Genomic DNA, 26889 nt, shown 5'->3' with positions numbered 1-26889 from the left:
CCTTTGTACTTAGGTCTGATCATGTGACAAGGAGAGGAAATTGGCCTGGCTTGGTCCATGAAACTTCCCTGAGTTTATCTCCCATGATGCTAACAAACCTAGCATTGAACCTAGGATGCCTCCTGCTGAAACTGGCAGATATCTTAAAGATTACTCTTAATCATGAATTGAGTAAAGGAGTTTGGGAATCTGGGTCTCTTAATCATTACTTGGAAGCAAGCCACCCACTCATTAAGAAAAGCCATTTTGGTCTTTATATGAGAGAGAAATAAACCTCAATCAATTTGAGTCATTACACATTGCATTAAATTCATTTGTTAGAGCAGCTGAATTAAATTAACTTAAACACAGAGCCTCCTTCCTTAGGTTAGAAGTTAGAGTTAAGGAATACAACATTTTCCTTATTCAGAACACCTTTAGCATTTCCAAAAGATGGATGGTGGGTACAGGGATTGCTACCTATGTAAAGGGGAAAGAGAGACACACAGAACCAGAGAGGATACTGGTTGTGGAAATTACTTTTGCCTGAGGTCTCTGCTCACATTCTACAATCCCCGCATAATGAATTTGTCTTCCCCATCACTGACCAGTAGATGCCCTGCCATACACAGTGCTAGAGCAACAGAACCCTTTCTCCAGGAAATCATTATTTCCAGTGAGATGGAACTGTGTAATGTCAGGGTTAGAGTCCTACAGAAGACTATGAAGTGGGGAGAAAAGTTGTCTGAATAGATTATGGCAGAACTGGCTCTCAGAACCTTCTAGAAATGGATTATGTGCTTGATGCAAGTCACCACCCTTTGGAAGTCACGACTTCCTCATCTACATCTTAGCAGATGTAGAGCTTCTGTCTATAGATATAGAGATGTCTACATCCTGGAGTGTCAGCACCAGACTGGATTTGAGCTATAACCAGCTCAGAGGTTTCCAAAGCAGTTTTCAGGGATGCTTGTGATCTGTCAGAGGTGCCTCAGTATCTTCTGCAGTGGTTAAGGGATGGGCAAAGGCAAGGGGCAGGTTCTGGGTTGCCCACAAATTTAATTGGGGCAGCATGAATTTTTATGTATTTATGTATGATACTATTTTTCTTTTTTGAGATGGAGTCTCACTCTGTAGCCCAGACTGGTGTGCAGTGGTGTGATCTCAGATTACTGCAACCTCTGCCTCCTGGGTTCAAGTGATTCTCCTGCCTCAGCCTCCAGAATTGCTGGGATTACAGGTGCCAGCCACCATGCCTGGCTAATGTTGTATTTTTAGTAGAGACAGGGTTTCACCATATTGCCCAGGCTGGTCTCCAACTCCTGACCTCAGGTGATCCACCTGCCTCGGGCTCCCAATGTGCTGGTATTACAGGCATGAGCCACTGCACCTGGCCAAGATAGTATTTTAAAATAGTAACCTATGTGTTTCATGCTGCCCCTTCCAAGACACGCATACTCCCTTGTATCTAGCTGGGCCAGATAATATCCCACCTTTACCTTAGCGACCGATTGTCCCAGCACAGCATAGAAAATAAAGACATTAATTCTTGGTTGTTCAGTTTCAAAATTCTAGACCTGTGTTGTTCACCATGGCAGCTTCTATCCACATGGAGCTACTTGAATTTAAATCAATTAAAATGAAACATTCCATTCATTGGTCACGCTAGACACGTGTGATTGTGGCTATCGTAATGGAAAGTACACATATAGAACACGTCCATCATCACAGAAAGTTCTATCGGACATTGTAGATCTAAACCCTGAGTGTGCTCAGAGTATCAGTGATCAGTCAGCACTAGGAAACTCCCTACATCGAAGATTACTCCAGCTGGGAAAAACATCAAAGGGCTGGTACAAGTTGCTGAGAAGCAGATGGGCACCTGACTGATGAGAGACTCCTTTCTTAACCACCCTCTGCCAATTACAGGACTTGCAGTGGGTCAGACCAAGGGGAATGACAGAAGCTGAGGTCTCAGGAGACACATGTCTCTCTACCAGATGGAGCCATGCAGGGGGCAAAGCCTCTGAGAATTCCCTTGGCTTCCTGCCACTGCAGGAGCATTCACAGAGGGATGGCTTCATGAAGGCAATGAGAGCACTGCCTGAAAGACAGCCTTCCCGAGTCTCTCAGAGACACAGAGTAGCAAGGCAGTAAGTCAAAGGATGATTTTCTGTGCCCTTGAGACTTGTAGGGAAGAAGCAAATTGTGTGAGAAAGGGTGATCTCACTGGACACCAAGGTAGACAGACTTAGGTTCCATGAACTGATGCCCGCTACTTCCCTCCCTTAGGCTGGGCACCACTACACTCGCTGAAACTTGGACACAGCCCCGGAAAGGAGGCAGAGGGATTTGCACGTGCCTGTGATTTCGTTTTTGTGAAAAGGGAAAAGTGAACATGAGTGAGAAACTGTTACAAACAATCAAAGTCACCTTTTCTGGATACAGACACTTGTAGACTGAATTTTCACCCACGATGTATTTCCCATATTTGCCTGGTACAAAAACGAGCCTGCTGCCCAAAACAGATTGAAAACTCAATGAAAGGGCGAGCCAGAGACCAGTGTTTCTCATATCTAAATGTATCTTACTAAGTGTGATGGTTTTTTTGGGTAACAGACAAAGGCAGGAAGAGGTTTCAGGCCCCTCACGGTATTGGGTGAAACTCCGCGTGTGTGCAAGTGGTGGCCTCCTCCAGTGTGGGCCCCGACATCCTTCTGAGGGGAGCAAAAGTCACGCCAAGAAACAATAGTGTGAGCACTCTAAGCCCAAACATGTAAGTGCACCAAAAAAGGGCACACACCCGCCCCAGCTCCTGCTTTGTTCCACAAGAAAATGGGCAAAAGGTGAACAGATATTAAGAAAAAATATATCAGTGTTTTACTAAGAGTCCAGTATTGTTGGTACTTCTAGGGGCACCCACTCTAACATGACGTTTTCTGCGTGTATGATGTTGCCTAAGGAAACGGAAGCTCTAACTTCCCTTATCCAAGCATGCTATTTTTCTTAATCAGGTTATTATTACACGTACAGTCATTTTTTTAAAAAATCATTTTGGATGTCCTTTTCTTTGGGAATTGCACAAGTGTGTTCATGCATATAACTAGGTACAATGCCAACACACTGGAGATCCCGAACACTCAGGCTTTGGTGTGACTTCCTCTGTGAGGCCCTAGTGCTGCTACGCAGGGGAGTGAGCACAGTAGCATGGGTGGGTTTGGGGTTTGGTTTCCTCTGTTACTTTGAAAAATAGCTTTTTTGTGTGTGTAAAAAATTTTTAGGACTCTATTCAAAGAAAAAAAAGGGGTAGAATTTTTATTAAAAGGATAATTGTAAGAGTAAAGCTCTGTTATCTGTTTTCGAAACAACTCTGGGCCTCTGGGTTGGAGGATGTGTGCATTTGAGAAGAGGCCTACAGTCAACTCTCCCCAGACTTCTGCGGACCTCGGAGATGTCTGACTTCCTAGGGCCATTCTCCTTGCTCACTCTCTTCCTCATTCCTCTTGTATTTCTACCCTCTGTTCTTTTTTTCCTTTTCACACCCCAGCTGTCTGCTCTTACTCTTCTGAAATCCTCAACCCATCTTCTTTGCCCTAAACTCCGAGGCTCCCCCGCCGGCATTCCACCGTATTGAAGGGCTTACCTGCATGGTGCCAGCAAAGGTAATAGAGATGAGATGGGTGTGTGTATGGGAGCGGGATATGGGGTCAGGGGTTGAGTTTTATAACTCTTTTTATCTATCTCTAAAGACAGAGGTGAGTTGGTATTATAAGCTCAGATACGTCTTTGGAAAGGAATGAAAGATTGAGGCTGGGGAAAGAGAGAAACACTTTTTTCTTCCCAGTGGAAACATTTGCACGCTACAATTGGAGAGTGTCATTCTGCCAGCCAGTCATATTGGGGTGGTGTCCTGAGCTATGGACTTCATGTATGCAATTCTCTTTCTCAAAACATAGCTTTGAGGTAGGCATAATTATTGCCTTATTGTGAATAACTAGTAGGAGGACCGGAAAGGTGAAGAACATGCCAGAAACCCAGCTGGTAAGCCTCTGAGCCAGAAACTTAATCCCAAGAGCAGATCACTGAGTGTGAACACAGTACTGGAACTCAGCAACGTGGAGGCTGCAAGATGGCAAGCCCACCCTAGGAGGCAGTGGAGTGGCATTTGAAGGGGATGAGATAACAGCTCTTATTTATTTGTTACGTGCATGACCTAGTGGGCAGCAAAGCTGGAATTTGCCTGAGATTCTGAAGTTTGAATCTTCATCCAATATACTACCCTGCCCACAACATAAGCTGTGGGCAGAGACATTCTCTAACTTCGGAAGGCAAACTTTTCCACTGGGGAGAGAGAAAGCTGTCAAAAACTTCTCACTGGGTCGAGGGTGTGGGTGCATTTTTTCCCCACTGGAAGTTGCTGAAACGTCTGGGAGACTTTTAAGGTTGACTCGGTCATGATCCTACCCCAGATCCTGCTGCTTCCTTGGTTTCCAGAGCAACAGCGCAGGATGGGGAGAACATACGTGGTATCAGATTTGGACAGGGAGGCGAGCAGCAGTGTTTGTCAGTGGGAACGGAGTGTGACACACACAGCCTGGGCTCTGTGCCTTGCCCAAGCTGTCACACGCACCACATCCTCCAGAAGCTGGGTGATAACAGCCTGGAATCCACCAACCCCCTTGCCTGTCTTTAAGGAAGAATAGCATGGAAAGAGACAAAATAAGGACAAGGCAGAAGGAGAAGACACTGGTTCAGCTCGAAGAAACTCCTGCCCTGGTTCACAGCATCCTCGCAGGACCACAGGGTTAGAGAACAATTGCCACTCCCAAAGTCTTCAGACACCTCCAACCCTCACGACTTGGATAACAATTTGCAAAATTAAATTACTTTCCATTGGGACACTGTTCATTATGATTAGGGCTGGTAATTTTTCAGAGACCAGGTCTGCATGGAAGTGTGGGTCAGGGCAAAGTATAGAAAGAGTCAGGAACCAATTTCATTCTCTCCTGATAACCAGGACCCAAATAAGGGAGGGGTGTTTACAAGAGACCTTTCTGGATATAGTTCTGGAGTCAGCTGGAGAGTTAAGAGAGGGGATTAAAAAATATACATATATATCTTGAATCCATCTGGAATCTTAAGGAAACTATTACTCAGGGAAGGAAAGGGATGAATTCAGAAATGGCTCCAGTCCCATAATAGAAAAGGCAACTGAGACTTCAGAGTTCCCAGCTCGTACCAGAAGATCGTGCTTACTGAAAGTCTCCTTCCAACATCTCTGGCCTATAGGTGATTCTTTAGATGTGATGTGCAAGAAACCAAACCCACTGGGTCCAGAGAAGCGGTAGAGAGGCTCAAAACCATTTTCCCAAAACAGATGGTAAATTCCTTGCTCCATCTTGTTCTCCCACGAATGTCTTTTGCAAGATGAATTCTGTGGAATCCAGAAGCCACATTCCATACCTCGTAGAGACCAGGCATACAGGGAACATGGATCTCTCTGCTGTAAGGCACCTAAGAGATGCCTGAGATCAACTCTTTTGTGTACAGAGAGAAGCACACAGCTCTAGGGGCCTCCTAGAGTCATGGTATGCAAATAATTAAACAAATGGTTTAACAGCAATGTTGTCAGAAAAAGAATTTCCAATTCCATCACCATGGTGACAGTTCATCAGAAAAACTCTAAATCTAAAAATTGCCTTCACTTGGCTGATGGAAAATAATAAATAAGGCTCCCAGGGCCTGCACTTAGTATTATCTATTACTACCATCCAGAACCCTCCCCTCGTTCTGCCTTTATACCTGGCTTGGCCCTTGCATAGCTATAGCCACCTGTGATTTCCCAGGATGCCTAAAAGATGAGTGGCTAATTTCCCAAATCCCCAAATCACCAGCCTGTCTCCTCTCCCCATGCTCTTGCTGGCATCCATTAGCCTTTGACCCTGGGTTTATTAACTGTCCGCAGCAATTTCATAGATGAGGTATTTATGAAAATGACTCTTAAGCTCCCAAGTGTGGTGACTCCCTGGGAGGGGCTCAGCAGGAGAGGAGATTAGGACATTCTGCAAACTGCATCAGAAACGGACACCTGTGACTTCCTTCTGTTCTAAGGGAAATGCTACAGCCTAATTTTTATATTAAAAATGAAATTATATGAAGGCATCCTGAAATAGATAAAGTATGTTGTTTTGCCATTTCTGGGAGAACTGCAATTCAAGCAAATGTGGTGGGTGCGACGCTTTGAAGAAGTTGGGTCAAGAACAAGAACTGAAAGAGGAGGATCAAGTCTGCTCTATCTTTGCAGAGACAAGAAAATATCAGGGACCACCCAAGTCCATCAACTGTGGACTAAGTGAATCATGACACAACCACACAATGGAACGTCATGCAAGAGTACGATATACAAACTACTGAAGATCTAGAGTTATTGACATGGAAAGATGCCCACGACGTATTCTTAGCGAAAAAAAAAAAAGAAGAAGAAAGAAAATCAGCCTACAAAACAACATGTATAGCATAATCCTATTTAAAGTATATCTTTACATGTGTATGTATATAAGGAAAAGAGTAGAAGGCTATATACTGAAATGTTAATGACTGTTACCTCTGCTGGCTTTTTAAATTTTTATATAATTTTGGTACCTAAAACAATATTTTATGCAGTGGGCATGTATGAACATTATAATCAGAAAAAAAAAAACACACACACCAAAACCCTAGAGCTACTTTTAGATTGACTTTTAAGAATAAAGGATAGGGATCAGGTCTTTACTGTACCAGGTACTGTGGGGGAAGGCAAAATTTTAAAACTACATGGTCCCTGCCCTCAGGGGGCTTGAAGTCTAAATGAGGGGATATTGTACAGAATAACATGAAATTTACCGCTAAGTCATAGATCTTTAGGATTAAAAGAACTGGACAGTAGATGACAGTGTACCACGTTTCCATGGGTAGGCAGACTTAGGATGGTGGTTGAGTAAAAGAAAATTGAGGTGCCTATCCCAGATTGGTGTAATATTGGCCAAGTTGCTCATGTGCCCTGGGGTTCAGTTTTCCCATCTGAAAGTAGAGTTAGTAACAGTAGATGAGGTAAAGCACACAGCACAGTGCTGCACAGGCTACGTTCAGAAAATGCCCACCTTTCTGATGATTTTATCATTTCTACCATGGGCTTAGAGTAAGCCAGTGTGGGAACAGCTTTAGATAAAAGAAAAGTCCGGTCTTTGTTATAATATTTCTTGATGCTCACAGTCCTGTCCCTTTTGAAAAGACACTTCCTCTAGTGTAAGTGTTTAAACAAGTATTTAAATTAAATGGCATTCATTTTCCCAGCAACATGCAGAAGTCTGGCCCGTACTTCTCCAGCACAATGCAGTTTTTATTGTAGTACTTAATCTGTTGATGACTTAATCCGTTGATGAAGCCAATCAATGGCTTTCCCTGCTTCCTAAGCAAATGACTTACTCCACTCCAATCAAAAGCCACTTTTAATCTGATTCCTTTTCACTCAACTCTCCACCATGACCCATATGCCATTTCATTCCTCCTTCCCCCTCTTGAATGCAATAAGCCTGGTCCAATTTGCTTGTATAAACAGAAGGCTGAGGCAGGCGGGGGACGTCACTTGGCCACAGTGGTTCTGCTTTTTATACATTCCTCCCGCCTTGCTTCCTGAGACCTTTCAATAGAGCCAGACTTGGAGGAGAGTTATATTAAACAGTTTGACTCCAAACCTAAACAGCCCCTGAAGCATTAGTGGTTCAAAGATCTCCTGGTGCATTTATGAAAAGCCATTGATCTGGGAAGAGGTGTTAGAGGACTTGAAATGCACTAAGAAAACTCCTTTGCTGGCAGGAGGCAGAGTGGTTTTCATTAAGGAACTGCCCTTTATCTCGTCACATTACTGACCTGCTGGAGCTGAGACGGGCTGCTTCCTTTTGCCTTTAAAGGAAGTTGCCTCTGGTCAGAAACGACGATAAGAAAGCATTCATTTTCAAGACACCCACAAAGGACAGAAGTGTGACACTGTGGTGACTTGCTTTTCTGAGTTTAATCCCCAAATATTCTTTAGATTCTAAACTTTGTGACCATCTCTGATGCACAGAAGCCTTAAGGGGTTATTTCTCTGAATGTTTGGTTAATAGTAACCAGAAAAAAAAAATCTGTGAATTATGTACTTCAGAGCTCAGGGGGACTTGGAAATATCACCTAGAATTGGGTATACTCTTAACTCAGTATCGTACATGTCCCAGGGGACACTGGTCAGCTTCCGGGCTGTGTAAGATGCCACAAATCCCATTCTGCGCTTACCAGCTGGGTGAACTGAGATGAATTACTTCTTGTCTTTTCTCTTGCCTTTGCATGGTTTTCTCTTCTAGAAACTGGGTATTATAACCTCCTAGGTTTCTTGCAAGGATTACATACGATAATACATGTAAAGTGCCAACGTACAATGCCTGGCACATAGTTGGTACTCAATAAATACTCAATCATCATTGCTTGTTATTACTACATTCAGGCAGTCTAACAATTGTAAGCAATATTTTGCATTTATTTGCACATGTCCACTTTCCTGGGAAGAGGTCCAGACATTTCATTTTTGTTTTCTTCTAAAGGAAGAGAATGACTAAGCTAGCTCGACTCTCTCCTTTAATTAATGAGTAAAATCCTACCCAGAGGTTTAAGTATTTTTTTGACAATCATATGGTAAGCTAGACGCAAGGCAAGAGCTAGAACCAGAAATCTGTTGATTCACTGTCCAGTGCTTTGCAAAATTTTGGAAACATTAGCAAACGCAGTCCAGGCCTTGCACTAAAGTGATCTCTAAATAAATTCTGAATAGGACTGGACACATTGGTGGCTGCAAGGCAAAGGGAGTGTTCAGGGGTTTGGAGGTGTGTGATGGCTGTGGCAAACACTACTGACATATATGATCAACAGAAGATGGGGTGTGCAAACCAGACAAGAGGAGGACTGGATGGGAACTTCAGGGAGAAAACAGCCCGGTTGCAAATTCCTCTGCATTTCCCATGCAACAGCAAAGTGAGTTGATACCATAAGCTACCCATAAGCTTTATCAAATCCAAGAGCATCTATGCATAGCTGACTTAGGAAACAAACAGTAAATACTTTTTGAATTCTGAGTGATTGTACCTCTTTCTCCAAGAAGACACAAAGACAGAAAGACTTTGAGGTTTGCACTCTTTTTGTTAACCAGGTTCCTTAAAATACTTAGGTATTTTCCTAGTTCATTTGTTCTCACAGGGTGGCCCTGGGCCAGCACTATCACTTTCATTAGGGAAACTTGTTAGACATGCAAATTTTGGGTCTTCTCCTTAGACCTACTGCATCAGAGACTGTGGGGTGGGGCCCAGCAATCTGTTTTAACAGAGTTTCCAAGTAATTCTGATATGCACTCAACTTTGAGAACCACTGATTTAACTGGTATGTCAGAGAAACCAAGCAAGAAATGAGGGCTTGAAAAAGGCTTCCAGCAACCTGAATCCCTAGAACACATTTTTTGTTTGTTTGTTTGAAATAAGCTAGAACTCGATTAGTAACTTAGATCTTCCTGTGTTTTGCAAACAAGAGATCTTGGAAGGAAGTAGAAAATCAATTTCAAGGCCTTTCATCTCAGTTACAATGACACATTCATTTTAGCATTGTGTGGGGAGAGAGGGAGGGAGAGTAAGAAGGCAGGCGGTGGTTGGGTTTGTGGAGAGGAATACACAATTCCAATGGAATCCACTGTAATTTAGAGGCAATTAGCATCTGCACATTCTCCATCCATGAGGCTCCATTAATCCAGTTAATCCTCATCTTCTAATCAAAACCAAACATCCTTGAGTGTACTTGGGATCCTTTTAACACGTTCTCCCCACCTGAATGCTGTCCTCTGCCTTGTAATCCAGGGCTTTTAGGAACCACTTCAGCTTTCAGAAAGTGGGGAACTACCCACCACCTTGGCTGGGTCCCACCAGTCCCTTGGAAACCTGCCCTCTTCTAGGCTGCACCCTCCCCTGAAGCTTGTTCTTTGACTAGACCTGCCCTCTCCTTGCTATTATTTAGTCATTCTTGAGGCTTCTTTGCTATTCTGGGCAGCCTTCCCTCATGACTTTCTAAACGCCCCTTGGCTGAACACACAAGTGCTTGGATAATACTAATGCCTTGCATTGCTAAGTCACTTTACTGTTTCCAAAGGCCTTTCCTAGTCCACTTTTCATTTGATCCTCCAGACTATCATAACATCGTTACTATTTCTCCATTTCCCACCCACTCCCACCCTCCCTCTGCAATTTACAGATGGGAGCCACTGAGGCTTGCGGGGGTTTTGTGACATACCAAACCTGCACAGCTAGTAAATAATGACAAGATAGGTGAAAATCCAGGTCTCCTGATCCACAGGCGGAGATCTATTATAGAACAGTCTCCTTCTGACCACCCACCTAAATCCATAATGCCAATGAATGATGCATTTGTCCTTTCACTATGTTTATGTCTTGGAATGTCTTTGTATCTATGGAAATCACTGCATCTTCCTTAATTTGGAGGCTTCTAAGGAGAAGAAATCCTATCTGTGTAACTCAGGCTCAAATAATACTGTAAAGTACTTCTACCTATTCAAAATATTTTCATTTTTATCTTATTGTACCCACAAAACAATCATATGAGTTAAGGAGGATAAGCAATATTACATCTATTTAATGTTAAGAAAACTGAAGTTTGGCCAATAAAAGCAACTTATTGGCTCAGAAGTAGAAAGTGGTATGGTTGGAAATAGGATACAGATTTCTAATTTCTGGTGCCGTATTTATCTATTAGATATGTGGTTTTAAAATTGTGACCCTAGGGCTCTTGTATGCTTCCTCGTGGAAAGGTGAGGCAGTCAGGGCTCGGGGTATTCTACCACTGGTAACTAAAAGCGTTCCTCTCCTGAAAAGTAGCTTAGAAGCCCCTGACAGGCTCTCATTTCCTGTCTGGGTATCCAGCATGCTAGTAGTACTAGTCGGGTATAAGCAGTGGCTTCAGGATAATATCCTTGAAGACGGCCCTGGTAAGCCTTGCAATTAGTTTTTGCAAGCAAATACTTGTTGAATTACTATGTGCTAAGTACCGTGTTCGTGTCTGGAACTAGAGGGGTAGAAAAATATTATGGAGGTGATTTCACCTCTGCCCTCATAGGGCATGTCTTCTGATAGACCTGAAACAGATAATCTTACCAATAAAGAATTCCAAATCATCATAAAAGCTATGAAGAAAAGATCTGTTTGCTGCAGGAAAGAGTAGGGAGCAGGGTCTCACCCAAACAGGAGGTCAGGGAATTGCAGTTCGTGGAGGTTACACTGAAGTTAGGTTTTCTTGGAGAGCATGCCTGCTGCATGGAACAGCACTGTTCCATGAGGAGGCAATGAGGAAGCATGTGTTTGTCCTGGTTAAGAAATCCAGAGGAGATGCAGCTGGCTGTGGCCCAGGGAGCAAGAACAGAGTGGCAGGAGATGGGAGACAGGGGTCAGGAGGAACAGGGCATGGAATTTATGCACAGCAAGTTGGGCAGCCGTTGCAGGGACCTAAGTAAGGAGTATCATGATTGATTGACAGTCATGACGACTTCAGCTATTGTCTGGAGAACAAATTGGAGTTGGTCAAAAGCATAAGCAAAAGAGAGCTTCAGGAGGTGATTAGGTGGTTTTCCTTTGTTACACAGTTAGAAGTGCCCTTGAGGGATTTCATAATTTAATGTGAAAGAGGGGGCAGACAGCACGGACCAGAAGAGGAAGCATGGTAGAAAATAAAAAGCACCACTTCAGATTAGACGGTGTGGTTCCAATCCTGTACCCCCACATCCCGGATGTGTAATGTAGGACAGGACACCTACCCAACCCCTCTGGGCCTTAATGTCCCCATTTGTGACAAGGGGTTAATAATCCAAACTCAGCAGGTTATTAAGATGCCCATTAAATAGTGGCAGGGAAAGTCCTTTATGAATGGGAAGGCACTATGAAAATGCAGGGTGTCATTATCATGAACCATGTCCACATATGCAAAATAATTACAATTATAGTTCTGAGTAAATATGGAAGAACATTTTTTACCTCTGTATCCTGAAAATAAGTTACTGGAAACCAAGATTTTTGTTTTCTTAGGCTAGTTAGAAGTTTGGATTTGTATTTCATAAATCTACCTTTTAAATGCTAGAGACTTTATCATCGATGAGTAAAAATCACTTTAATCTTTAGATAACATTTGCTCAGAATTATAAAGTAATCATATTTAGTTCATACCACGTCTTCCAAGCCTTACTCATTTATGTGCCAGTCATTTTTTTTGCCATGTATGTATAAATAGTAACTTCATGTTTTACTTAAACTGAAGTTATATAGATTCCCCTCTATGCTTTGGTTTTATTTATTTATTTAAGAAATTTCACTGTAAAGAATACTACCTGTGAAGTCATGGAGCTGAAATGCTAGTTATTTTTTATTTCCTAGTTCATATGAAAATAGTTGCAGGACTATTAACATATAATATAAACTATCTAATAGGACCTTACATAACACTCCTGGTCAGTACTATGCTTGGGAAACAAAAGCTTATTCTATTCATACGTATAAAATGAATTTTATTGTATATATTTGAAGGAACAACATGATAGGGAATACAAACAGATGGTACAAAAGATACCATAGTGAAGCAAATTAACATAGCCATCATCTCCTAGGTATCTATTTTTCCTTGATTTTTTGGTGGCAAGAGCAGCTGAAACCTACTCACGTCGCATGAATCCCAAATGCGGCACAATTTTCTTACCTATATTCTTCCGGTTGTATATTACATTTCCAGATCTGGCCATCTTCCATATCTACTACTCTGTACAGACCTCCATCTCCCATCTCCTCACTAGCTATCCCCTGCCTGGTAACGGCTGTTTTGTTCTCTATTTCTGTACGTTTGTTTTTTTTTTTTTGTTCAGACTCCACATATAAGTGAGATAATGTAATCATTTTCACACAGTGCATTTCAGCCTCATCTATGTGATGGCAAGTTGCAAGATCTCTCTTTTATAGGGCTGAATAATATTCCAATCTATACACATACTTCTGTATATCCACCTGTCACCAGACACTTAGGTCCGCTGCCATATGTTGGCTGTCATGAATAATGCTGCAGTGAACATGGCCATGCAGGTATCTATATGAGGTGGTGATTTCATTTCCTTTGGGTGTATGTCCAGAAGAGAGATTGTTAGGTAATTTCATTTTTAAATTCCTTAGGAACATCCCCACTGTTTTACATAATGGCTGGACCAATCTACATTCCCGGCAACAGTGTACAAGCGTTCCATTTTCTCCAGACACTCACCAATATTTGTTATCTTGTAAATTCTTGATAGTTGCCATCCAGATGGGTATGAGGTGGTATCTCAGTTTTGATTAATGATTAATAAGTTAATTAATGATGACAAATGATGTTGAGCACCTTTTCATGTACCTGTTGCCCACTTTTACATATTCTTTGTTGAAATGTCTATTTAGGTCTTTTACCCATTTTTAAATCGGGTTATGTGGCTTTTCCATGATTGTATGAGTTCCTTATAAATCTTGGGTGTTAACCCATTATCATACATGTGGCTTGTAAATATTTTTTTCCAATCCACATGCTGCTGTTTCATTTGTTGATTATTTCCTTAGCTATGCAGAAATGTTTTAGTTTGATGTGCTCTTATTTATTTTCTTTTGTGGCCTGAGCCTTTGGTGTGATGTCCAAAACAACCCTGTCAAGGCCAATCAGTGTCCTGGAGCTTTTCCCCTATATTCTCTTCTAGGAGTTTTATGCTTTCAGATCTTACATGTAGGTCTTTTATCCATTGTGAGCCTATTATATGCTGTGAGTGGTGTAAGCTAAGGGTCCCGTTCCATTCCTTTACATGTGGAAATCCAGTTTTCTCAGCACCATTTATTGAATAGACAATCCTTTCCCCATTGCGTCCTCTTGGCGCCCTGGTTGAAAATTAGTTGACTACTAAGCTATTCATATTTTAGGTCTTTTTCAATATAAAATTAACAGGGCCTTCCACTGGCCCTGTGGTGCCTAATATTAGAATCACCTGGAGAGTTTCTAAAATTCTTGAGGCCCAGCTAGACTCCAGATCAATTAAATAAAAAAACTCAGTTCATGGGGCCCAAGTCTTGGTATTTTTAAAAATTTCCCAAGAAGATTTTTTTTTTTTTTTTGAGACAGGGTCTTGCTCTGTAACCCAAGCTGCAGTTCAGTGGCTCAATCACTGCTCACTGCAACCTCAACCTCTCTAGTCTCAGGAGATCCTCTCAACCTCAGCCCCCTAAGTAGCTGGGACTGCAGGTGCAAGCAACCACACCCAGATAATTTTTTTCTTTTTTCTTTTTTCTTTTTCTTTTTTGTACAGATGGGGTTTTGTCATGTTGCCCAGGCTGGTTTCGAACTCCTGGACTCAAGCTATCTGCCACCCTCAGCCTCTCAAAGTGCTGGGATTACAGGTGTGAGCCACTGCAACCAGCATCCCTGAGATGATTTTTATGTGAACTGAGACTGAGAACCACTGACTTAGATTCTTGGATGCCTTCTAGAACTTCTAGGATTAGACAAATATTGCAGATAGGCTGTAAGAGAAGAACCTGGCCGTAGTGAAGACAATCACTGTTATGTTCTCTAGGGGGAGGGCCATCTTGATCAATAATAGCGACGGCAGTAACAGCAATACTGCTACTACTGATGGCAACAGTAAAGGCTAACTGTATGTCAGTATTCTTCCAAGTGCTTTATAAGTATTACCTCATTTAATCTTTACAACAAGACTACAAAGTGAGTACCACAATGATCTATTTCTAAGATGAGGCATCTGAGGCCCAGAGAGGTGCAGTCACTTTTCCAAGGTTACACAGTACTAAGTAGTAAATCTGGAATGAGAGACGCTCCTTGAAAGCAACCCAAAATTTCCATCCTTTCTTAATGGTTTTCTACTTAAAACAGTGAGATCGCAGGGTCTTGAATGCTGTTACGTAAAGTCCAGCATCTCCTTTCTCTGAGCCTTTTTATTAGACTTCTTTCCCCATCCCTAATTTTACAGATGAGCACATTTTATCGATGTGAAAATGAAGACCTATAAAGACTGTCCTATTTCCCAGGTCATATAACCAGCTCCATGGGTGGTCCCTGTAAAAGTGCCCTAACTTCTCTCAAATACGGTTTTTCTCACTGAATTGCAAAAATAAGCCCATTTGCTTAGCACCATCAACACTGAAAGAAGAGGCGGCATCCAAAATGTTGGCTCCCCCATTGCCCTTGTCCTAGACAAAGCTCCAGAGAGAGGGAAGGATGATTTCCAGCAACCCCTGAAGTGACTTTCCTCCTTTGTAGGATCCAGTTACACCCAGCAGACTTCAGTTTGAATAAACAGAACTGGATGAACACACCTAGTGAATCTTAGAGGCCAGTCTCAGTTTTTAACATCCAGCTACAGGGTGGTGAGAGAAGCTTTAGCCAGTTGTTTTCTAAAGAGAGGTGAAGAAACTACCCTCCAATTATGCAGCAGTTTCTGCTTCACAGTTGAATAAGGGGCATGAAATCGGATGTTTTTCAAGCTCAATATAAAGCAGTGGAAAACCTACCTCCCATCTCCCTCCATAAAGAACATCTAAATGCACAGCATTTAATTTCCGAATAGGGCAATGTTCCTTTTAAGGGAAATGTTAAGCAGGGATTAGAGACACGATGGTCTGTAACTCTATCCTCAGCCCTTTCATTGTTAATAGTATCTTTTTTTGGTGGCATCTGTGCAGAGATGGGGGAAAAACCGAAGTCTTATGTAAATGAGAATCGACACACGCTGATAAACCAAGCGCCAGACCTAGGGTCTTAATTACACAGGAGTCTAGATGTCAAAATGAATGCAGCTTATTGACGTTCAGAGACTTCACTCAGTATTAAGTTGGACGACCTTCTTCCGGGACCAGAGAGCAAAATGCAGGTTTCTCATTACCCAGGGCTGTGTTCACAAATGGCAAAGAGCTGTGATCATGCCTAGACACTTTTCTGGGTGGAATATATCCATGAACCACAGCACTTACACCACTCAGCGGGACAAGGGAAGCAAGATGTTTTCAGGTATGGGGCAAACTACTGCTAATTGATCAAGGGCTCTACGGAGCAGAGGTCCCTCACTGCACCCTCTCTCCCCACTCAGCCCCACCTCCATCGCGCCTATTCATGTAGTCTCATTCATTGCCTCTAAGGCATTGCCATGGGCATTTTCTCACTTCAACAACTAATACTCCTGTGAAATACATAAGAGCATTAGTAGTCACTTTTTAACGTCAAGAAACGAACAAAGTCAATAACTACTAAGCATTTATGTTGCTGAAGATGAGAACGCTTGGCAGCTTGGGCTCCTGGTCGACTAGGGGTTTACTGCCCATAGCTTTATTCGTTAGTTGAGACTATGGCTATTCCCCTAAGGATACAGGCTCTGTTTTTAAAGGGAGAAAATGCTACTTACAGGCTTGGGCATAACCAAACAGTGCTCAGTAGGAGTCAGGCTCTTTGCCTTGAAATAGAAAAATAATACACCCTTTGCCTCCACCTCCACTAATTAAAGTGTCAGGATGGAGCCCCAACACTGACTTGACACATGACATGACGTCTCATGTAATTGGACGTGTTTCACGCTAACATCAAAGCCTCGTCAAGGATGATGGAGCGAGATGTTTAGTGTGTGCCTGTTGCAGTCTGACATATAACTCCATCCAGCTTCATTCACAGGCTCTCGCTCACCGGGAGATTAACCCGCCAGGCTGCCGAGTGAGGAGGCACAGAGCAGGCCCTGACAGGAAGCCCGGGATGCAGGGGAAATCAAAACAAGTCCACCTGCTTAAGGAAGGCTGCCGCACTGTGACCTCATCCTCTGGACATCTGTGGCAAGTGTTACCACAGCCGCTAAAGTGGCACCGGACCATTTATGGCTGCCTTATGACATTCTTTTTCACGATTGTGTTTGCACTATTGTTTAACAACTTTGTTTAATAATCTCTTTTCACTCCAAATAAACTTAAGTGCCTGGAAGGCCAAGAGTATCCTCAGTATGTGTCTATCCTAGCAAGCTTCTCAAGTGATACAGAATTTTTGGTTTTTTAAAAATTTCCAATCTCTCTTGTGTCAACGCTTTCGTATAATATAATTAAAATGATTAGAAAAACGAACATGAACTAGGCTTTCTTAGTAGCATCAGATGACTATAAATGTGTCTAAATGCTCAATGTCAATTGTCATAGAAGAGTAACACACAGTTTGCTGACTGGCATGGGTCTGCAGACCTTATTTTGCGTATCATTAAACCAGAAGGACTAGAATGCCCGGAACAATAGGGAACAAAGAATATCTCCTTGATAGGGAAATGCTGATTGAATATGTGTGAGTAAGAATTATATATGCACATATTATAATGTACGTATGTGGAATACATCCACACCAAAACTGGTATATGCACATACATTTAATCAAATTATACTTTATACCATATCGTTTGTGTAAACAGGAAGATGGGGTTACAAAACAAAGACCTATACCTAGGTTTTTTAAAAAGTGCATTAGGTGATGAGTTGGCACCATGACACACTGCATGGAAAGGTGCACGTGAACGGGGGAGAATGACTGAGCAGTGCTTCTCCTGTGTTCCATGCTGTAATTCTCCAAGCTCTGTGTGGGATTGGTGCTCACAGCCATATTCACCCAAGAGGAAATGAAGCTCACTGAGGCTAGGCAATTTGCCAAGGCCACTCCGCTATTCAGTGATGGAGATGGGTTTCAGGTACAGATTCTAGCCTGCGTTCTCTGGTACCACATGAGTTCAGTGGTGTGACAGGGAGCTATGCCTTGTTCAAACTACAGAGAGCACAAAGAGAATGGATGTGTTCCTATCTCCATCTCCAAGCACAGACCAGCATAAAATAATCACAACAGGCTGGCCTGGGTTGGTTTTGAGTGACTATAAGTCCTACTGATGAGCTTCTAGGAAAAGCCTACTGCCTCCTAAGAAAAGAGCATGGAGAAAAAATGACCCCCTGCTTCTGATGGAGATTAAAACATCGGAACAGGATGGCCAGGACATCCCCCAGCCATCTTAGTTTGAGGATGGTGTTGCACACTGGGAAAGGCAGCACACCAAGATGACCACAAAGAAACAGAGGAGGTACGTTACCCTACGGGGCACAGCCTCTGTATTTAAAGAAAGAGAAGGCTACTTTCAGGCTTGGGCATAACCAAACAGTGCTCAGTGGGAGTTACGTTCTTTGTCTTGAAATAGAAAAATAATATACCCTTTCCCACCTCCACTAATTAAAATGTCAGGATGGGGCCCCAACACTGACTTGACACAGGACATGATGTCCCGTGTAATCAGGACATTTTACAGCTGGAGCATCCCCTATTGAAAGACTTCTTATCACCTGACACAGTAGACTGTCTTATTAAAGCTAATTCAAACAGGGATTATTCCGTTACTTGCAGCCAAAGGCACCCTACCTAATGCAAGCTCCTCAGAGCAGAATACAATACTGAACTTCACTATTCCTTTGAACAAAAACCAGTGTTTGATTCATATTGTTGAGTCGGAATTTCAAAGGACACTATCATTTAGACAGCAGCAACCACATAGCAGCAACATATATTTTTGAAATCACGATTTGAAATAAGGTTTAGATGCCATGAGACCATTTAGATGAGACATAAAGAGTTTAACTTGGAAATAAAAAAGCCCTCACAACATGTAATATAATTCCTACTGACTACATTCAGGGCTTCGTTCAATTGTGGGACAGAGTATATCCAGGCATGTGCAATCACAGCCCGTCAGCTCTGTTTAGGAATTCCCCTGCTTCTTCCTGCATGTTTACACAACTTTAATACTCTTCTATATTGGCTCAATAAAGCATTTTTCTATTGAGATGGCATTGCTCATCTGTATTTATCCCACAGTGAGAAGGCTAAGTTATCTTAACAGTCCATTTTGGTAACTGTAAAGCTGACAAAATTGTGTATAAACAGCTCAAGTATTTCTCAGGAAATAAAACTGGAAAGAAGAGGCCCTTGCTTCAACCATTTAAGACAGTCTTGCATATTTAGAGATTAAGGATAAGGTGTGGGTTTCTTCTTTCAGCTAAACCCTCATTCTCCGCCCTGCCCTTGACAACTTAATTTCCTGTCCTCTTGGGGAGACAGACGGATGAATATTTAGTGTAGAACATGATTGTGCTTAAGCTTCCAAATGTATCTTCATCTGGATTCCAGCTGGTGTGGCATCTCAATTACTCCTCCATCCCCCTATGGAACAGTCTTATTGATGTAGTAAGCTTTGCATGATGGCACTGGATTAAAAATCTCCCAGGACTCTCCAGTCTTCTCACCTCAATCAATTATCCCCTAATGAAAGGAAAGAAAGGTCTTGTGCATATACATTATGACCTGAAGAATCCTACCAATAGGCATCAGCCCATTGTCAATTAGCTGCCCAAGAAGAGCAGAAATCTTTCTTAGAGTTGGCTCATTTCTCCTTCTCCCCACCTCTGCAAATGATGATTGATGCATTAATGTGAGACTGATAAACTCTGAAGAAGGGAGTGCTCCACAGGTGTGCTGTCAATACGATATGAAGAGAGTTGCAAAAATGTTCAGCTGCCCACAATTCGTTTACTGGACAAATATTCCACATTTGTGACTGTTTCCATGATTCCTAGTATCATATTCCCAAACTCTGGTATGTTTCAGAAGTACAATGTCATTCAAATCAATTCTGGTATCTGGAACAGTCCCCTAATATTTCTTCAGTAACATTTCTTTTGAGAAATGGCCCCAACTACTTTTTACATGGCTCTCTCATTCATTTGTTCATTCATTCATTCAACAAACGTATACTGAGCACCCAGGCTGTCACTGGGGATAAATGAGTGCTCAGTATACAGCCTCAAGGAGGTGAACGAGACACAGTCCTTATTCTCGTGGATCTCAGTCTAGTGGAGGTGACAAACATGCACAGAGGTAATCACAACCGAGTGTAATGAGTGCTGGATGGAGCCAATTACCGGATACCACGGGGGCACACCAGAGTGGCATCTATCGTGGATTTGGGTTGAGAGGGAGGCAGCAGGGAAGGCTGTAGAGAGCTTTTCCTGTTGTCCATTACAGTTCCAGTGCTCTCAGCACTTAGACTAAAGCTTCTACAGAAGACTGAGTCCTATAGTGCCTGTCCTTCCTTCCTTCCCAAATGCAGTTACATAAGTAAACGTCAGATATTCTTCAATTCTTATAATATAATGAAATTTTGGGAAAGAAAGGCAGGCTTAAAGCTATTTTCTACTTTTTCCTGCTACAAATATATATTACGGGAGTTTGAAGAATGGAAGCAATCTGTGTAGATTAGAGTATTTGGGAGATGCTTCAGAAAAGAAAGAGGCTGAGTTTGCTCTCTAAGGCTAACAGTGAAGTCAGTACTTCCCACTTCTGTTAAACAAGACCCTACTTCCAGCAATCGGACACATGAAGATAGTTCCTTTTAGGGACCCAAGTGGGTAGGTAGAGGGCCCCAAGATCCCTTTCTGGAAATGAATAGGAAAAAATAAGGTATTGCTCTCATCCCTCATTCAAATCTTGCAGTTCTAAAAAAGGCCCTTCTCTGCAGGAGTGAAGTATCCTTCTCCGCCTGTCTTCTTGGTTTGATGACGGCATGTATGGTGCTATACACAGGGAACAGGCAAGGAAAATGAAAGATAAAGAATGGCTCTCGTAGAACAGCCCAGTTCATAAGGGCCTACTGGAGAATTCTCAAACTCCCCAGAATCACGCTTCCAGACAGTGACAAAGGAGAAAACAGTGCTCCTCAATACCTTCACACAGAAACACTTTAATCACCCTACACGTTAGAAAAAAGTCCTGAGAAACCAGAAGAGGCTAGAAAGGTAGCCTGGAGTTTGAAGAACTCATGAAAAATTAATTCAGCCATCAAAGTCAGCACCAGTAAGGACTGTTCTACATAACAAAAAGTTATCAGTTGCATTATTAAAAACACTGCTTTGGACTGACCAATTAATTTCAAAGGCTCCACTCTTTGCATGAGATGTTATCAAAGACGGATGTGCTAAAAGGGTCCTCTCTATCAAATCCGGTGCCCATCTGCTCTCCTAGGGTTCTAATTGAGATCCTTATTAGACTTTGAGCACTTTTGCTTTCATTTTAACCTAAACGTTTTGTGAGATTTCCCTTCAATGCCCGATGGAGAACGAGATTAGTGAAGTCAGCCCTGCTCTCCCAGGAGGCAGTAGCTCCTTTGACTCGAAGGCCTTGGAGCTTCCTTATATACTAACATCACATCAAAGGGGGGTTTTGTTATTGTTTGTCACACCAGCATTTGCCAACCCGACAAACAAACTTTTTTTTTTTAAAGCAGAGACAAGAGATTGGGGCACTGGGCTTGGGATTCTGAACAGGTATGTATTATTTTAAGAAATCCTGTTGTTCAAAAATAAGCTATAAAAACAAGAAAAACTGGAAGTGATCTGTTCATTTACAAAAGAGGACTCACCATGGGCTTCCTTAAACATCAGCTCCCTGAATTGCTTGAACCCAGGAGGCAGAGGTTGCAGTGAGCTGAGATTACACCCCTATACTCCAGCCTGGGCGACAGAGCGAGACTCCGTCTCAAAACAAAAAGTAAATAAATAAATAAATCAGCTCTCTAATCTAGTTAATGTTTCATTATCCATAAAACAGAAGGGTGTTTACTTGCAACATTTCTGGAATACATCAATTATTTATAGAATGAGACATCTTTTGTACTGCTATGAATGGCTTCCTTTATTGAATGCCTCCTATTTATATGACTGTCTCTGTACTGACACTTTACGTAAGTAATCTCATTTACTTCTCAAAACAGCCCTGTAACCTACATATTAGAATTTCATTTTAAACTAGGGAAAAAAAAACGACTTGCCCGAGGTCATATAGCCAGTACAACGCTGGGATTCAAAGTCAAAGTCAGTTTTGCTTTGCACTCCACTGCTTCTCTCTTGTTAGTAATTAGATTCAATGGTCATACTCCAAAGCCTCATTAATTTGGGCCGATTGAGACATATTATAGTTTAAATTTGCTAGAAAAGTTTGAATTACAAAATTTTCACAGATTATCCACAAGTACACATAATGAATTGGTAATTTCACTGTTTGATGCAGATCCTTCAGGACTTTGTTTAATGATAAGAGTAATTATAAGTCATAACCCCAGACTATAAAGGAAATAGAAACACCCAACTAAAAGACATGAAAATACTTTGTTCCCTTAAGTTAGTTAAGTATAACTCGATAACTTGCCTATCAAACTCTCTTTTGAAAACACATAATATGAGCCTATGTTCAAGGGATCACACATTTTTGAGTAGTAGGCATTGATGTGATTATGCTCTGATTTTAATTTCTTTCAAACAAGAGGTTTTTGTATCTTTCATTAACCCCTTGGTTTAGTAATAAAGAGAAGCAAGAGATTGTGAGGGAAAGCAATGAGTTTCTCCGTTTCTTGCTACAGTTGTCTGGGCAGGAAAGTGGCCGATTTAAGAGGGAGCAGCTATCTCTGCCTTACCAAAGGTAGGCCTTATAATTAGCAAACAGCAGTAAGAGGCGTCTGAACTGGGAGCTCAAGATTGGGAGGATTCAGACTGTGGTCAAGCCAACGGGAAGAACGACATAACTAGGACAGAACACGTTAAAAGCTGTCCATATCTTCCTTTCCATTCTACGAAATATGCTGGATCCCAGATCAGAGGAACTAATCCTGATGGGAGCCTACCCTGAGTAGATAGAAGTAGTAGATAAAGCCTACAGTGGCCAAATCAATGCACAGAAGCAAGGACACCACCTCACACCCACCAGGATGGCTATGCTAAAAATGAAAAGGACAACAACAAGTGTTGACAAGGATGAGGGGCAACTGAAACATGCATACATTGCTCATATGAATATAAATGGTATGGCCGTTGTGGAAAACATTTGGCAGTTCTTCAGGAAGTTAAATATAGAATTAATATGTGACCCAGTAATCCTACTCCTATGTATATACCTTAGATAACTGAAAACATACATGCACACAGACACTTGCATATCATTGTTCACAGCAGCATTATTCATGCTAGCCAAAAGGTGGAACGTGCAATGGAACATTATTCAGCCATAAAAAAAGAAATAAAGTATTGATACATGCCGCATCACAGATGAATCTTGAAAACAAATGTTAAAAGTCAGACATAAAAGGCCACATACTGCGGGATTCCATTTTTATGAAATACCCAGAATAGGCAAATCCATAGAGACAAAAGTAGATTCGTATTTGCCGGGGGCTGAAGGAAGGGGGAGATGGAGAGAAATAGTTAACGGGTAGCAGATTTCTCTGTGCGGTGATGGAATGCTCTGGAATTAGACAGTGGTGATGATCGTACAACATAGCATATAATTCAAAAAGCACTGAATTACATAATTTAAGATGGCAGATTTTATGTTATTTAAATTATATCTCAAGAAAAATCAAAAGGAAAAAAGAAAGGGTAGATGGTTGCTAGAAAAAGAATGGCTCCGAACAGTGGGGCTTCCCCGTTTTAATTCAACCGGACTGCAGACCCCAGCTCTGTTTTGGGCCTAGATGCTGCAGTTTTTGAGCATCAACAACAGAGTAAGCTTCCTTAGCTCCCCACTGCTCAGACTTCTCTCTCTGAAGCAGCAGTCTCCTGTCCATCACAGGATGAGAACTCCTCCTCCATGGTTCACAGGCTTCTTGGCAACAACGCAGCACCAGAGATGCAGGGTCACGCTAAGGTTTCATACAAGAACTTCAAATATTCAGCAGCAGAGGGGGATTGCACAGCTTAAAGATGAGAATTCTGATTGTGCCCTGCTATGTGAAGCCGACTTTAATTTGAGACAGGGATGGGTGTTGGGAGGGGTGACGCCTATAGGCTGGAGCTGCTGGTGAGATGAAAACCCTCAGTGTGCGACTCAGCCACAGCTTCACTTGCTACTTTCTTGCTGCCCAGGCTTTCCCTCGCACCCAGAAAGTCCTCTGAGCTGCTGCTTCAACAGGCAGCAAAAAGGAACTTGAAAGACTTTCTCCAAGTGTGGTATATGCAGAAAAAAAAAAAAGAACTGAGATGATGAAATTTATTTCATAGAAGTGTGGGGCGCACCCTCCACACTCTCCAGGGCATTGCCTGACACATGGTACTCAGTAGACGACTTTTACTGAATGAAGGCGTGAATGAGTATGTGTATATTGAGTATTTACTATGTGCGAGGTGCTCTACTAAGTGTTTACATCATTATCACATTTTTAAAGGCACAGAGGTGTACAGTGACTCGCCCAAAGTAAAACAGCTTGTAAACTGCAGACCTGGGAGCCAAACCATAGCAAGCTCTTCCATCCTGCAGGAAGCATTCTCTGCCTAATTAAGGAGAGTTAGTGGCCTACATTCCATGTTCCCATAGCACTTAATAGGCCCCCCCATTGTAGCACCCATTGTGTCAAACTGTGAAGTTGACGCTCACTTTCCATTCATTTCATCTACTACACTTAGTGAGCACTTAGATGCAGTAACTGACTGTTTTGTGCATTGCTGTATCCCTAGGGATACGACAGGCACAGTAGTTAGCATAATACATCACTCACTATGGACATACTGAATTAATGATTGAATTTAATGCTTAAAGAGTGGGAGTTATATAGACTGGACAGGGAAGCCAGAGTATGAGAAGGGTTTGATGATGGGCAAAGACAAAGAAGTAAGAGGTAGTATATGGAGGGAGACCTCTTCCCTACCCCAAAAGGTACCTTATTTTTGTGCTTCAGTATAGGTAAAGAGGTGGTATTGCCTAGAGCAGGCGTCCCCAAACTTTTTACACAGGGGGCCAGATCACTGTCCCTCAGACCATTGGAGGGCTGCCACATACTGTGCTCCTCTCACTGACCACCAATAAAAGAGGGGCCCCTTCCTGAATAAATGGCCTAAGGGGGCTGCATGCGGCCCGCAGGCCGTAGTTTGGGGATGCCTGGCCTAGAGGGACTGTAACTAGTTAGGATACACAAAGCAAATTAGGGGGTACCAGGGCCTGGCAGTGAAACATCTGTACCACACATTGTGAGCGCCAGATGAAAGGCACGCATAGAAAAGCAAAGATCACAGCACTATTTTTGCAGAAACAAAACATTCCTAAATTAACGCAAGAAGGGAGGTGAGACGCCAGAATCAGATACACTGCAGAAGATAGAGATTCCCTTTGACATTGCTTTAAAAGCAAGTCAGTAGCTAAGCAAATAAGAATACAATGCAAGAGGGAGACACAGCAACATTCTCTTTGGATATTTAAAATGTCTCCAGATCCACAATCCCATCCCTGTACTTTGAGCAGATCAGAATTGAGAGGTAAACTGCACATTTAGGAAAGCATGCAGAAAGTCACGAAAGGGCTGAGAATCACTTTCTCCTTGCCCTGCACCGAAAATACATTCCTTGGAGCTCTAGAGACTGACTGTTTAGCAGAGAACAACAGTGTCCCCCAGCCTCCCATAGAGGGAGGCTTGCTCTTACCTCTCCATCTTCCTCCATTGCTGAGCGTGTTCTTGTGAGTATTACGAGCCCCAGGTGTGTAAAATTAAAAACAAAAGTGATTTCTTCTCAGAGATAATTCTCCTCCTCCCTTTTCTGCACCCTTCCCCAGCGCTCCTCTGCTCCAGGGCCCTCTGCTCCAGGCCTGCGCCCCTATTTAGCAGCTGGGTGCCTGTATCAGACTGCCAAAAACACCATTTGCTTTCTGTATTCTAGGCTCTTGCCACAGGGGTCTACTCTGGCCACAGTGAAGACATACAAATTCTGACATTATTTTTACTGGCAAGTTCATGACTTTATGGAGGATTCAAGTTCTATTCGTAGACTGGAGATGCAAAAACAAAACAAAAAACCCCACAACAACGCATAGCTGAAAAATAGGCTTCCCCACCTGGATGTCCTGCAGACACATCCAACTCAGCAAGGCCAAAAGGGCACCGACTCCTCCCCCCCAACCTTCTCGAGCCTCCTCTGGTGGACGAGGGGCTCCTCTGCAAGCACCTGCCTCGCCCCGGTGGACGGTGTCCCTCATCCACCCTACTGCTTCACTGAAGACCCTCACATTCATTTTCTCCTTGTCCTCTCTGCTGCTTTCAAATCCGTCTCCAAATTCTGCTGATTTTACAGCTGAGATGCCTTTTGAATCTAACCGTTCACCCCATCTCTGCTACCCGCTGTCCTAACACAGGCCCTTATCCCCATCTTTATTGGGGTCTCTGCCTTTGGAAGTCTCCAGAGGTCTTCACGGCAGGACTCTAACCTACCTTTCCATCTAGCCTTATGTTTATCATCTCCCATAATGATTCCTTCAGTCCAGTTGGGCTAATCAAACTCCCCCTGACTACGCTGTCACTCTCTGAATAGGTTACCTGCTTTCATTTTGGGGGCTTTCCTATACAGTGCTGCCTCTCTCTCTCTCTCTCTCTGTCTCTCTCTCTCTCTCTCTGACTCTCTCTCTCTTTTGGCTGGGATACTTGTTCCCCTCTCTCTCTCTCTGTCTCTCTCTCTCTCTCTCTGACTCTCTCTCACTTTTGGCTGGGATACTTGTTCCCCTCACTTCTCCAGCTGTTCTTCCCCTTGTGCTCTGGCAGATCAGGACGTAACTGTAGGTCTATGATGGTTCTCAGTCCGTTTTCCTGCAAAGATGCTTTGTCATGTCCTCTTCTAGGTTCCGAGCAGCTCCCGAGCAGGAACCAGGTGACAGTCATCTCTGTCTCACAGCAACTTAGCATGGTGTCATAGGCAT

At 42.6% G+C, this 26889-nt stretch overlaps 1 protein-coding gene and 1 long non-coding RNA gene across 3 annotated transcripts in view; both read right to left on the bottom strand.

The window, feature by feature from the left end:
- SLIT3 (slit guidance ligand 3) overlaps positions 1-26889 on the bottom strand; it is a 627330-nt gene that overhangs the window by 350244 nt on the left and 250197 nt on the right. The window lies entirely within an intron of this gene.
- Positions 12916-26889, bottom strand: part of LOC141582469 (uncharacterized) — a 101233-nt gene continuing 87259 nt past the window's right edge. The window contains exon 2 of the long non-coding RNA XR_012515322.1: positions 12916-26889. This exon is cut by the window's right edge and continues 80590 nt beyond it. This is a non-coding gene — a long non-coding RNA (uncharacterized LOC141582469).

The sequence above is a fragment of the Saimiri boliviensis genome, chromosome 20 (assembly GCF_048565385.1).
Source record: "Saimiri boliviensis isolate mSaiBol1 chromosome 20, mSaiBol1.pri, whole genome shotgun sequence".
NCBI classification, from domain to species: domain Eukaryota; kingdom Metazoa; phylum Chordata; class Mammalia; order Primates; family Cebidae; genus Saimiri; species Saimiri boliviensis.
Note: the sequence above shows the minus strand (reverse complement) of the source record. Positions and strands in the feature narration are given on the sequence as shown.